General features: G+C 41.1%; 1 protein-coding gene across 4 annotated transcripts in view; it reads right to left on the bottom strand.

Moving 5' to 3' along the window:
• VPS41 (VPS41 subunit of HOPS complex) overlaps nucleotides 1–12,276 on the bottom strand; it is a 496,439-nt gene that overhangs the window by 173,804 nt on the left and 310,359 nt on the right. The gene's annotated exons all lie outside the window — the stretch shown is intronic.

The following is a 12,276-nucleotide window of genomic DNA, read 5'->3' as shown; positions in this document are numbered from 1 at the left end:
TATTACCACCTGAGCGCTTTCTATTGCTGCTTGTTTTATTTTTCTAAATTCTCCTATTGCATTGCTTTTAACTAATATTGCCATTTCCTTTGTAATTGTCCATCGTATATTTAACATCCTATTAATATCCTCTTGCACTTTTTTCCAAAAATTCTACCAGGCATTGCCAAAGCATATACACAGACACTCCTTTATCTTGAGAGTACCCATGCCAACAAGTATTTTTAACATTCTTCTGGAAATATGCTAGTGTGATACCACTTATGTAATATTTTCTTTCTCATTTCCCTAAACTTTGTATTCTTAATTTCACTTATATTCTCCACTATATTTTTCATCTCTTGCACATTTACTTGTAATTCACTCTGCCACCATTTAGTCAATGCCATCTGACTGCACTAACATCTTATATATATTACTTGCTTGTGCCTTGGTACTCTCACTTTTTTCTCTTATTATTTTCTCTAACTCTATCTTCTCCCTAAATAGTGCTTCTTTATTTTCCCTTTCATTCAGATATTTGCATATTGCATTTATTTGTAGCCATCTTCCCTTCCCTGGCTCAGCCACCATTCTTTATGATTTCTACTTGGCCTCCCATTCTTCTCTTATAACTGTTCTATCTCAGTTATCCCTCTTCCCTTCAACTCTCCTATAACCCTATTTAAATTTGTTTCATTATCTCTATTTATTACATATAACGATGACAGTTTTGATTTATATAATCCTATTTTCCCCTGCCATCCTCCCCCCCCCCAAATTTCCATGGTCCCTTTCAGGAGACCTATTAATTTATCTAGATTGCTCTTATTCCACCTTATAAAAAATAATTCTCTATTCTTCATCCCATTCATCTCTTTTTCCAATTGCACCCATTTATTTTCAAATAATTGCAACTCCATTAATCTTTCAATTTGAAATGCTTCTCTATACAACTCCAAACTCCACCCTTTTTTTTTTTTTAGCTATCAACCACTTTTTCCTTACTCTCGGTCTTTTATCTTCTTCAACCCAATAATTAAGTTTTTTTGTCCCACTCCCTGAACTTTGATGCTGATAAACCCCCTGGCAATATCTGAAACAGGTATATCATCTTGGGAACTATCATCATTTTTAATACTCTTATTTTGGCCATTTTCCTTAACTTTTTATCTTTCTAGCTCCTCATGTTTTAACATTTTCTTCTATATTTGTCTATAACCTCCTCAATTTTTGCTGGATTACTCAATAATCAAATTCCCAAGTATTTACTTTTCTTTAGTTCTAACTTCAACCCTAATTCATTCCTAATTTCTATCTGCTCTCTTGGACCTGTATTAAAACACATAATCTCTGATTTTTCCATATTGACCGATAATCCCAATTCCTGTTTAAACCCTTGCAAAATATTTCTTATACCTTTAATCCTCTCCATCGGGGTCTGGGTCAGTATGATTGCATCATCTGAAAATATTCCCCTATTTTATATCCTACCCAAGTATTATCTTGTCTTATCTTATTAGCTAATGTCTCTATTGCTATTACAAATAACATTGGAAATAATGGGCACCTCTGCTTGGTGCCATTTTGAATTTTAATTCTCTGTGTTCTTTGTCCATTCCCTCTTATATATGTTTCATTCCCTTTATAAGTCTCTTTTAAAGTTCCACAGAATTTGTCCCCCCATATTTAATTCCTTACATAATTTATATAAATAAATGTGGTTAACTTTATCAAAAGCTTTATAGACATCTAATTTCAAAATTCCCAATTTTCTTTTAGTAACAGTAGCATCACATTTATTACATTTCTGATTGGTTTGCTTATCTTCCTACCCTTCACGAACCCATATTGATCCTGTTCAATTATTTTTGGTAAGATATTTTCAAGTCTGTTTGCCAATATCTTCATAAATATTTTATAATCTTGATTTGCCAAACTGATAGGACGGTAGGGCCCTGGCTCTCTTAAATCTTGGTTGATCTTCGGGATGGTAACAATCTCTGAGATCTTCCATGTCTGCAGAATATCATGAGTTAGCAATATATTATTAAACAATTTCCCCAAATGCAGCAACAATTCCTTCATATAGGTTTTATAAAATTCTCCTGTGAACCCATTTGGGCCCAGTGCTTTGGCTTGTTTTAACCCTTTAATTACAATTTCCTCTTGTGTAATTTCTGCATTCAATATTTGTTTATCCTCTTCACTTACTATTTTCCCAACATTAAGAACTCCTACATTAACCTGCTCCTCTTTATACAAATCCGCATAATATTTTCTCATTATCTTCTTTAGCTGCTCTTTACCATACCTAACCACTCCACTAGGGTCTCTCAATGCTAATATACATAATTTTTCTTTCCTCTTCTTCAAATATCTTGCCATTTGTTGCATTGATTTTGTTCCCCAACTCAATATTTTTGTCGCATTGTCATTCTCATTTTATTCCATTGGATCTCATCAAACACTTTTTTAAAATAATAAAATATAGTTTTGATTTAAATTCTTTAAAAAAATAACAACCAAAAATAGATAAACATACATTTACAGAATACAGGAAAAGAAAAAGAAAAAAGAAACAAAAACGACACCAAAACAAAAAAGGAAAAAAGAAAAAAGAAAAAACAACAACACCATAACAAATAACAATCAAAGTATACTTTATACCATCATATGAGGACGGAAAATGTAATTCCTTCTATTGTTAAATATTTCATGTTCTGGTAAATACAGCCGGTATCCACTATTAATTATTTTGGTTATCCATATTCTGTCAATAGTAATTTATTTCTTAGCCGCCTTCTATGCACTCTTTATTGAGTATTTAATTTTCTAAATATCTTTATTTCCATATATCTATTATGCCCATATCATATCAAATTTGTTATACCAATAAAGAAAAAACAAATGAATTGTTAATGTCATAGTTTAATTTAAACTTTCTTTCCTTCTCTTGAACCAATCATAAAAAGTGTTCCAGATTTTATAGTAAAGAAGTGTCTTCTTTATTTTTTAATTTAAGAGTTAATGCGTCTGCTTCTGCGCAATCCGTAATTTTTTTAAAGATCAGTGAGTCATCTGGCAAGTTAGGTTGCTTCCAACATTGGGCTACCGCCATTCTAGTTGCTGTCAATATGTGTGTTAAATAATATTTATCCTTGTCTAATTTCTCATCTATAATTCCTAAGAGGAACAGTTCGGGTCTTCTGTTTATTTCAATTTAAGTATATCCATTATCCATTTTTGTATCTTAATCCAAAATTTCTTTATTTTTGGGCAGGTCCACCAGATGTGGTAGTAAGTCCCCATATTTTCCTTGCATCTCCAACACTGTGGCTTTATTCCAGTGTACATCTGAGCTAATCTTGCCGGGGGGAAGATTAGCTCAGTTTTCCCTGTATGCCGCTGATTTTGTTAGTTTATAATTTTTTGACCAAATCATATCCCACTTATCTAGATTTACACTATAACCAAAATTTCTATTCCAACTATGAATATTATTCTTAACTATATAATCCTCCATTTTATAGTTCAATAAATATTTATAGATTTTGGAGATCATTTTTTTATCTTGTCCCAAGATTATTTTATCAAGTACTGTTTTTCCCTTTTGTATCACTATTTTCCTTTTATCTTCTTGGTATCTTGATTTTATCTGGGAATACGGCCACCAATCCATTCTTACCTCATTTTTTTTCTAATTATTCCCTGGTCTTCAATTCACCTCTCTCATCCAATAGTTGGTAATAATTAACCATACTATTTAAATCTTTAGTGTTCGGATTTAGTGTTTGTTTTTGCATTTGGGGCATAAATTACCATCAATGTCAATTTCTTTTGATTTATTTTCCCTTTAATGAACAGCCATCTCCCTTCTCTATCTTTTTGAACTCCAACCTCCTCAAATAAAACCCTCTGATGAATGAGAATCGCAGTGCCTCTACTTTGCGTTTGAGATTTATATACTCATTTCCAATTTCTATCATTAACCAATTTATCCCTTCTTCCTCGTCTTTTATGTTTCTGTCAAAATTATAATATCAAAATAATATAATATTATTTTGCTTAGCCATCCTTAATGTTCTATAATACAATCCCAAACCATTCACATTTAAAACCATTATACTACACTCACTCATAGTATATAGAAATAACCCCCTTTCGCTCTTGTTTTGCTTTTGGTTTAATTATTTCCCCCTTCCTCACCCCAATCACCCCCCCAAAGTACCTCCCCCCTGCTCCCCCCGCAAAAGAGGGGGAGGACAAGAATTCCCCTTGTCCAATCATGAGACACCTCTCTTGATTACGTTCCTACGTCACTGAGCTCCCCTTGCAACCACTTTTAAATATATTTTGGAAAAATCCCCCTCTCACCCTCCTTTATTTTACTATTGGATAATACTTTCTTTTCCTTTTTTCCCATCTCGCCCCCTAAGAGAAAAAAATTGACAATAATTTCTGGAAACATCTCCAAAAAGAGGAGACAGTCAGTTTCAACTCTTCACTTCTTCGCTCTCTTCTTGGGCTGGACTCTCAGTTTTCTCCTCTGCTCCTTTCTGATTGAAGTAGACCCAGAGACAGGGTTAGGTGAGAACGGTTCCTTTATTTCAGCTCAGTAGGATAAGTGACTTCAGCGGAGACCGTCTGCTCTACCTGGGAGAAACCGCTTCTTTTATACATTTGCGGCTCCCGCCAGAGAGAGAGCAGCCGCGTCTGAGCCAATCAGGAGCGACTTCCTGATTCTCGCTCAGACAGCGTTTTCCACACGGAACCAAACTATTTACAAGGATACAACACCCCTCCCTCCTTAGTCAGGATACATCAATCACGAAAGCCACGTGACGAAGTCCTCCAATCTGCTGGGTCTTCGCGAGGCTCGCTCCGACCTGCGCAGTTCAATTGAGTCCTCGCTGCCGACGGTGGAGGTCGGTTCGTTTGCGCTTTACCGGCGCGGCTGGGGCCTGGTTTGGGCTCCGGCCTGCTGGGTTGATCTGACCGGCGCAAGACCGACCTCGGAGGACGAAGATGGTTCGGCGTCGCTGGAGGATCCTTCCTGACCCGATAAGTCCATTTGCCAGTCTATTAAATCGGGTTGCGCGTTACAGTCTGTTAAAGTGGGAGAATCTGTTTCAACGGGTTGTTCCGATGAGTTTCCCATGCGCTTACGTACATGGTCAATGTGCCGCTTCCACATTCGACCATCCTCTAACTTAACAATGTATGTTTTTGGAGCGGTCTGTTGTACAATTTTTCCTTTCATCCAATTTACACCCCCATCAAAATTCTTTACAAACACATTTTGTCCCAAATACATTTGTCTCTCAGGGTTCACATACATAGGATTTTTGGTACAAAACCTTGAGTGTAACCTATCCAGGGGGGACCTCAGTTTCCTTCCCATTAGTATCTCAGCAGGGCTTATCTGCGTATGGGAGTTTGGGGTAATGTGCTGGGTTAACAAAAACTGGTCCAAATTCTGTTTAAGGTGAGATGAGCGCATGTCTGATTCCTAAATTATCTAGGAACAATTCAAATTGCCTGGCTGTCAATTGGGGCCCATTGTCAGACACTAAGATATCAGGACAACCATGGGTGGCAAACAAACGGCACAGAACCTTAATGGTGGCACTTGTAGTTATATTGTTCATTGCTATGATTTCCACCCACTTGGAAAATGCATCAACTACTATTAGAAAGTATTGTGACCCCACTGGCCCTGCAAAATCAATATGGACCCTAGACCATGGCCCTGCCGGTTGTTCCCACTCTGCTGGAGTTGTTTTGGGGGGGTTAGGCCGTGACTCTTGGCATGGATCACATTTGGCTACCCAGTTTTCAATATCATTGTCCAAACCTGGCCACCATAAGTGCCCCCTAGCTAGGCCCTTCATCCTGACAATCCCAGGATGGCCCACATGTAACATTTTGAGTACTTTGGTCTTTAGAGTTCCAGGAATGATTACTCTATCACCCCACAACAGGCAACCTTTCACATATGACAATTCTAGTCTTTTGGTTTTGAAATCACACAATGCAGGTTCCACAGAGTCGTTCTGCCACCCCTTAAGTACACAGTTTACCACCTTTTTTAGGATTGGGTCTTGCTGCGTGTGTGCAGCCACTTCCCTTGCAGTGGTTAGTGGGTTGTCTTCAAGTTCTATCATTAGGACATCCGCAGATGGGGCAGGGTCCTCTACTAACTCTGCCATGGGGCACCTACTGAGACCATCTGCGTGGTTGATGGTTTTACCCCCTTTATGAATGAGCTCGTACTGGTATCCTGAGAGGAAAAGGGCCCATCTGATTAACCTTGGGGACATAAATGGGGGAGTAGGTTTGTTGGGGGCTAAGAGGCCTAGTAAGGGCTTGTGGTCGGTAACCAATTCAAAACTCCTGCCAAAAAGGTAATTATGAAACTTCTTCACTCCTGCCACTAAAGCTAGAGCCTCCTTATCGAGTTGGCTGTAATTCCTCTCCGTATTGGTAATTGTTCTTGAAAAGAAGGCAATTGGGGCCTCTGTATTATTTGGCAAAACGTGTGCCAAGACCCCTCCCACGCCATATGGGGAAGCATCGCATGTAAGCCTGATGGGTAGCGAAGTACTATACTGGACTACCACACTTTTAGAAGTTAGCAACTGTTTTATTTGTATAAAGGCTTCGTGTTCAGTTCTCCCCCATGTCCAAGGGGTTTCTTTCTGGAGCAAACGGTGTAGAGGCTCTGCTGCTGTTGCCTTCTGTTTTAAAAAGACGGAGTAAAAGTTAAGAAGGCCTAAAAAGGCTTGCAATTCTGTCTTATTTTGTGGTTCTGGGGCTTCTCTAATGGCTCTCAATTTCTCAGTAGTGGGGTGGATGCCTTCCCCATCAATTTTTATAACCTAGGAATTCTACACTGTTGGTTCCCCACACACATTTGTCAGGTTTGATTCTTAGCCCTTTGTCCTGTAATCTCTGAAGTACTTCCCTTATTCTTTTGTTGAGCTGCTCTTGGTTTTCCCCTGCAATTAAGATGTCATCAAAATAGGGGATGGCCCCTTTAATCCCTGATAACAACCGTTCCATTATGCTTTGGAATATCCCTGGGGCTATGCTTACTCCAAACTGTAATCTGGTACATTTAAAGGCACCCCTGTGGGTTACAATTGTCTGTGCGCGTGCTGTCGGTTCATCGACAGGGAGCTGCTGGTAAGCTTGCGCCAAATCGATTTTTGCGAACCTTTTCCCTTCCCCCAGGGAGTGAAGGAGCTGTTGTACCACAGGAATGGGGTAAGGGTGATGTTGGAGGGCTTTGTTGAGCGTAGATTTATAGTCAGCGCAAACCCTTAAGGAGCCATCAGGTTTCAGAGGCGTGACTATGGGTGTTTCCCATGGCCCCTGCTCTACAGGAATTAAAATGCCTTGGCTTATGAGCTTATCCAGATGTAGGTCTAGTTTGGGGAGGAGCGGAAGGGGTACCCTGCGAGGTTTGAGCCGTACAGGCGGGACCTTGGGGTCAATGGAAAACGAGATAGGGGGCCCTTTATACGATCCCAAGGTGGGGCTAAACACTTCTGGGAATTCTTGTAAAAAGTTAGGCATGCTATCACAGTTAACAGTACAAATACCAGAAATTTCAATTCCCAAAGGTTCCATCCAAGCCAACCCCAGGAGGGAGTGTTTAGCCCCTGTAACAACAATCATTGGTAGGGTACATTTAACATTTTTAAACATGATAGGTACATTCACTTGGCCTAAAACATGAATTATTCCCCCTTGAAAATCTCTAATTACCAACGAGGTTTGTACTAGCTCAGATTTGGAGAGGTTAGGCATATATAGTTTAAGCTTTTCCCACGGCATAATGGTGTATTTAGACCCCGTATCAAGTTCCATAGAACATGGTTTGTTGTTCAAACGCAGGGAAATTACAATTTTGCCCCCATTTTTTGTTGCCGTGTTATTCACAGAAAATTGATTGTTACCTCTTGAGTAGTCGCGGTTAGCAGTTGGGTAGTTCTTGCGGCCGGAAAACAGGAAGGACCGGTTTTCGCGCAGTTGAGGTGTTTGATTCTGGAAACGCTGAGGACGCGGGGTGGAGAAGGCTTCTTCAGGCACAGCTGCTCTGCAGGCTTCGGCGATATGGCCGCGTCGGTTGCAGTGGCGGCAAATGGCGTCCCGGAAAGGGCATCGTTGGCGCGGATGGTTTCCTCGGCAGCCGGCGCAGGGGGCGACAGGGCGAGGGTACCTGGGATGTCTTGGCTGGTCCTGTTGCAGCAGGAAACAGCTGTCCTTGTTGAGAGCTGGTGGGCTGAGGTCGTCTGGGGCCTCGGCGCGGGAAAGCGAGGAGTCGATCTTGGCGATGACCTCCCGCTTGTCATGCTCCTTCAGTTCCTTGGCAGCAGCGTCGGCAACCTCTGCGGTTTGAGCCAGCTTTATTACTGCCTGTAGGGTCGGCTCGTCTTCGGTGAGGAGTTTGTTCCTGACCGTGGCATTTCTCATGCCGAAGATTAAGGCATCGGTGAGGCGAGCTTCCGGGTTATCAAACTTGCATTTTGCAAGCACCGTTCGAAGTCGCGTTGCGAATTGATTGATGGATTCCGATTCGAGCTGAGCCATTCTGGAAAATTGGTGCCGGAAAACGATGGCTGGTTTCGTTGGCTTGAAATGGCTCGCGAGCTTGGCTTGCAGGACGTCCCAAGCGACGGATTTGGCTGGCAGCAGGTCGGTGAGTGTCTGGGCGAGGTCGAAGATTTCTGGACCGCAGTAGTTCAGGAAGATGGCCCGCTTTCGTTCGGCGTCGGCGTCCCTTATTCCCGCTGCCTCGAGGAAGATCTCGAACTTGGCTATGTAGGCGTCCCAGGAGGATTTCTCCGGGTCGAAGAACTCGGGAGCCCGGCCGATCTGTAGGTTGTTCATTCTGCACGCGTGGTTCTTCCGTCCGTCGTCGCCAGTGAAGTAGACCCAGAGACAGGGTTAGGTAAGAACGGTTCCTTTATTTCAGCTCAGTAGGATAAGTGACTTCAGCGGAGACCGTCTGCTCTACCTGGGAGAAACCGCTTCTTTTATACATTTGCGGCTCCCGCCAGAGAGAGAGCAGCCGCGTCTGAGCCAATCAGGAGCGACTTCCTGATTCTCGCTCAGACAGCGTTTTCCACACGGAACCAAACTATTTACAAGGATACAACACTGATGGCCTCCACCTGCCCCAACAACTCCTTCAACTTCACCTGCCCCAACAATTCCTTCAACTTCAAAATGCACTCTTTGGCGAGTCAACAGGAAATCTAAATTTTAATAGTCAAGTAAAAAAGACATGGTAGACCATCTACAAATTCTACAGTCAAATTCTACAGTCAAAGTTGAGAGTGAACCAGAAAATTACATATAAATGTCTGTACACAAATGTTAGAAGCCTTCGAGCAAAAATAGGGGAATTGGAATGCTTGGCGAAAGAAAATAATATTGATATTATTGGCATAACAGAAACCTGGTGGACAGATGAAAACCAATGGGACACAAGGATTCCAAGGTACAAACAGTATAGGAGGGACAGGAGAGGGGAAAATAGTGGTGGTGTGGCCTTGTACATAAATGAGGACTTAGAATCTCATGAACTCGAAATTCAAGAAAATTCAAACTCAACCACAGAACCATTGTGGATAAAAATCCCAAGACAGGAAACTAATCTGACATTATGGATCTGCTATCGCCCTCCCAACTGAACTCCAGAGGCAGATTGCTATTTGAAAAATGAATTTAAGGTGGCCTCAAAAAGAAATAGGGTAGTCATAATGGGGGACTTCACTTATCCCCAAATAGATATGGTAAATTCTTATTCTACACATGAAAGAGAGACAAGGTTTCTTGACATGTTAGCTGCTAATAATCCCATTGAGCAGATGGTCATGGAACCAACCAGGGGTAAGGGGATCCTGGACTTGGTTTTAACTAACGCACAGGATTTGGTTCATGGTGTCTTTGTAACCGAGCCCATAGGAACCAAAAAACAGAATAACCTTCAACTTAACCATGGATAGTCTGGTGGAGGGCTACAATTTTGCTTCTGGCTTCCTTCAACAGCTCTTTCGTCTTCACCATAGTGGAATTTAGAATGTGTCTGTTTGAGGTTGTGGACAGGTTTCTTTTATAATGATAATAAGTTCAAACAGTTGCCATTACTACAGGTAATGAGAAACCTCTTAAAGAAGAAGTTACAGGTCTGTGAGACCCAAAAATCTTGCTTGTATGTAGATGACCAAATACTTATTTTCCACATACACACACACACACACACACACACACATATATATACATACAGGCCTATATATATATATGCATGCAAATATTTAAATGACTATGGTCCTTTTACTGTCTAACTGGCATATCAAAATAACTATATTATGTTAAATAGGAATAACATCAATACATTTTGGATGCTAAATTCATATATAACAAAGGGATAATGGCAGATGCATGATTCATAGATTGTTATTACCAAACTAAAGCTATGTATACGTGTATACATGTATATATATGTTTGCCTTTTGTGATTCCTGATTCCTGATGATTGCTTGGACTAGTCTCTTCAATGTTACTTAGCAAGATTTCTAAGTTGGCTTGTAACTGCTTCTTCCTAGGGATGAGAGAGAATTGCCCCAAAGTCTCCCATCTGTTTTTATAAAACTAGAACTTACAGATTCTCTGGCCTGTAGCCCAGCATCTTGATTACTATAGCAAAATGGCTATCTAAATAAATAAATGTAATTGGAGAGAATGTAATTGGGTATAAAACCACATCACCTATAATTATATTGATTGATTGATTGATTGATTGGTTGGTTGGTTGATTTGATTTGATTTGTATGCCGCCCCTCTCTGGAGACTCGGAGCGGCTCACAACAAAAAACACAGTACAAATCCAATAGTTAAAAAGCAATTTAAAACCCTTAATATAAAAACAGCCATACATCCCAGACAAAAACCATACATGAAGTGGGAATGGCCCGGGGGAATCAATTTCCCCATGCCTGACCGCAGAGGTGGGTTTTAAGGAGTTTGCGAAAGGCGAGGAGGGTGGGGGCAGTCCTAATCTCTGGGGGGAGTTATTCCAGCGGGTCGGGGCCGCCACAGAGAAGGCTCTTCCCCTGCTTGCTATACTTAATAGCCATTGTTCCTTACCTGAACACCTCTTCTCAACCGGTGGAACCAGCCTTCAGGATTGGTTGACCTCAGCCAATCAGCTTGAGAAATGAGTCAGTCAATTTGCATGCTTGCCAGAATCTACCTAGTATAGCCAAGATCTGACACATCCTGAAGACTAGACTTGAGCGTAGTGATTCAGTGCCAGATACATGACTGAGTGAACTCCTTCGCCCGACTTAGAGAAAACAAAGACTTTATAATACCTAACATTCTAAAAATAAACTAATATGCTAAATTACTACCAATATGTGCTGGGAATCAGCTTGCCAGTTTTTGAGCCACTGGAGGTGTCTATACACTACTGAGGAAGCTATTACCCTGGCTGCGAAGCAAGCCAACTGTAATGTGGAGTCTGTTAGGAACTGGATTGATGTGAGGGTCTCATTTAAGTCCTGATGTGCCTTCATGTTGGTAGAAGGAATATGTTCTGTATTTGTGACAGACACATGAGAGTCGTCAGGGTAAAGGAGGATGTTGATGCAGACATAATGCTGCTGACTGGAACGTCTTGATTAGCGACTGCTCCACGTGCTTCTCCTACAGTTTCAGGATGTCCTCAGTCTCACCTGGAATGGTTATGGTAGAGTGTAATGGCCTGATGGGGGCATCTACTTTGGGAACAGAAAGCAGGTCAGATAAGTTAGAAGCCATGTTAAAACATTTTTATCCTGCGAAGAGATGGAAGGGCCTGCTGTGGGTGAGGCCTTCTGATTGTCCACTGTTTCTCCAAACATTTTTGGAATAGGAATGACATCCATTTTTGGTTTGATCTCTGAAAATAGTGGATTCTCCTGATCTCCCTTGGGAAAGGAGCGGAAGGATCTAGGATCTTCATCCCTGCCACTGCATGTGCTTTGTACAAGAGCAATTTGAACAGACTGGGAGGAAAGAGGCTTAAGGAAGGAGGGTGATCTGTTGACAAGTCTTCATCTTCTGAGAGATTCCACCTGGAATCATTTTCCTCATAATTTTCCTCTCTGTTTCCCATGATGACTGATTCTTGATCAGAATCCTCAGAGCTATGTTTCTCTGTAGGCCGCCTCCTTTTTGATGGAACCTTGCTTCTGGTCTTCAGGATTTGGAGGAAGAGGAACTGGAGGATGCCCCTCCTCC

The sequence above is a fragment of the Erythrolamprus reginae genome, chromosome Z (genome assembly GCF_031021105.1).
Source record: "Erythrolamprus reginae isolate rEryReg1 chromosome Z, rEryReg1.hap1, whole genome shotgun sequence".
NCBI classification, from domain to species: domain Eukaryota; kingdom Metazoa; phylum Chordata; class Lepidosauria; order Squamata; family Dipsadidae; genus Erythrolamprus; species Erythrolamprus reginae.
The sequence above is the reverse complement of the archived record's forward strand: the minus strand, read 5'-3'. Positions and strand labels throughout refer to the sequence as shown.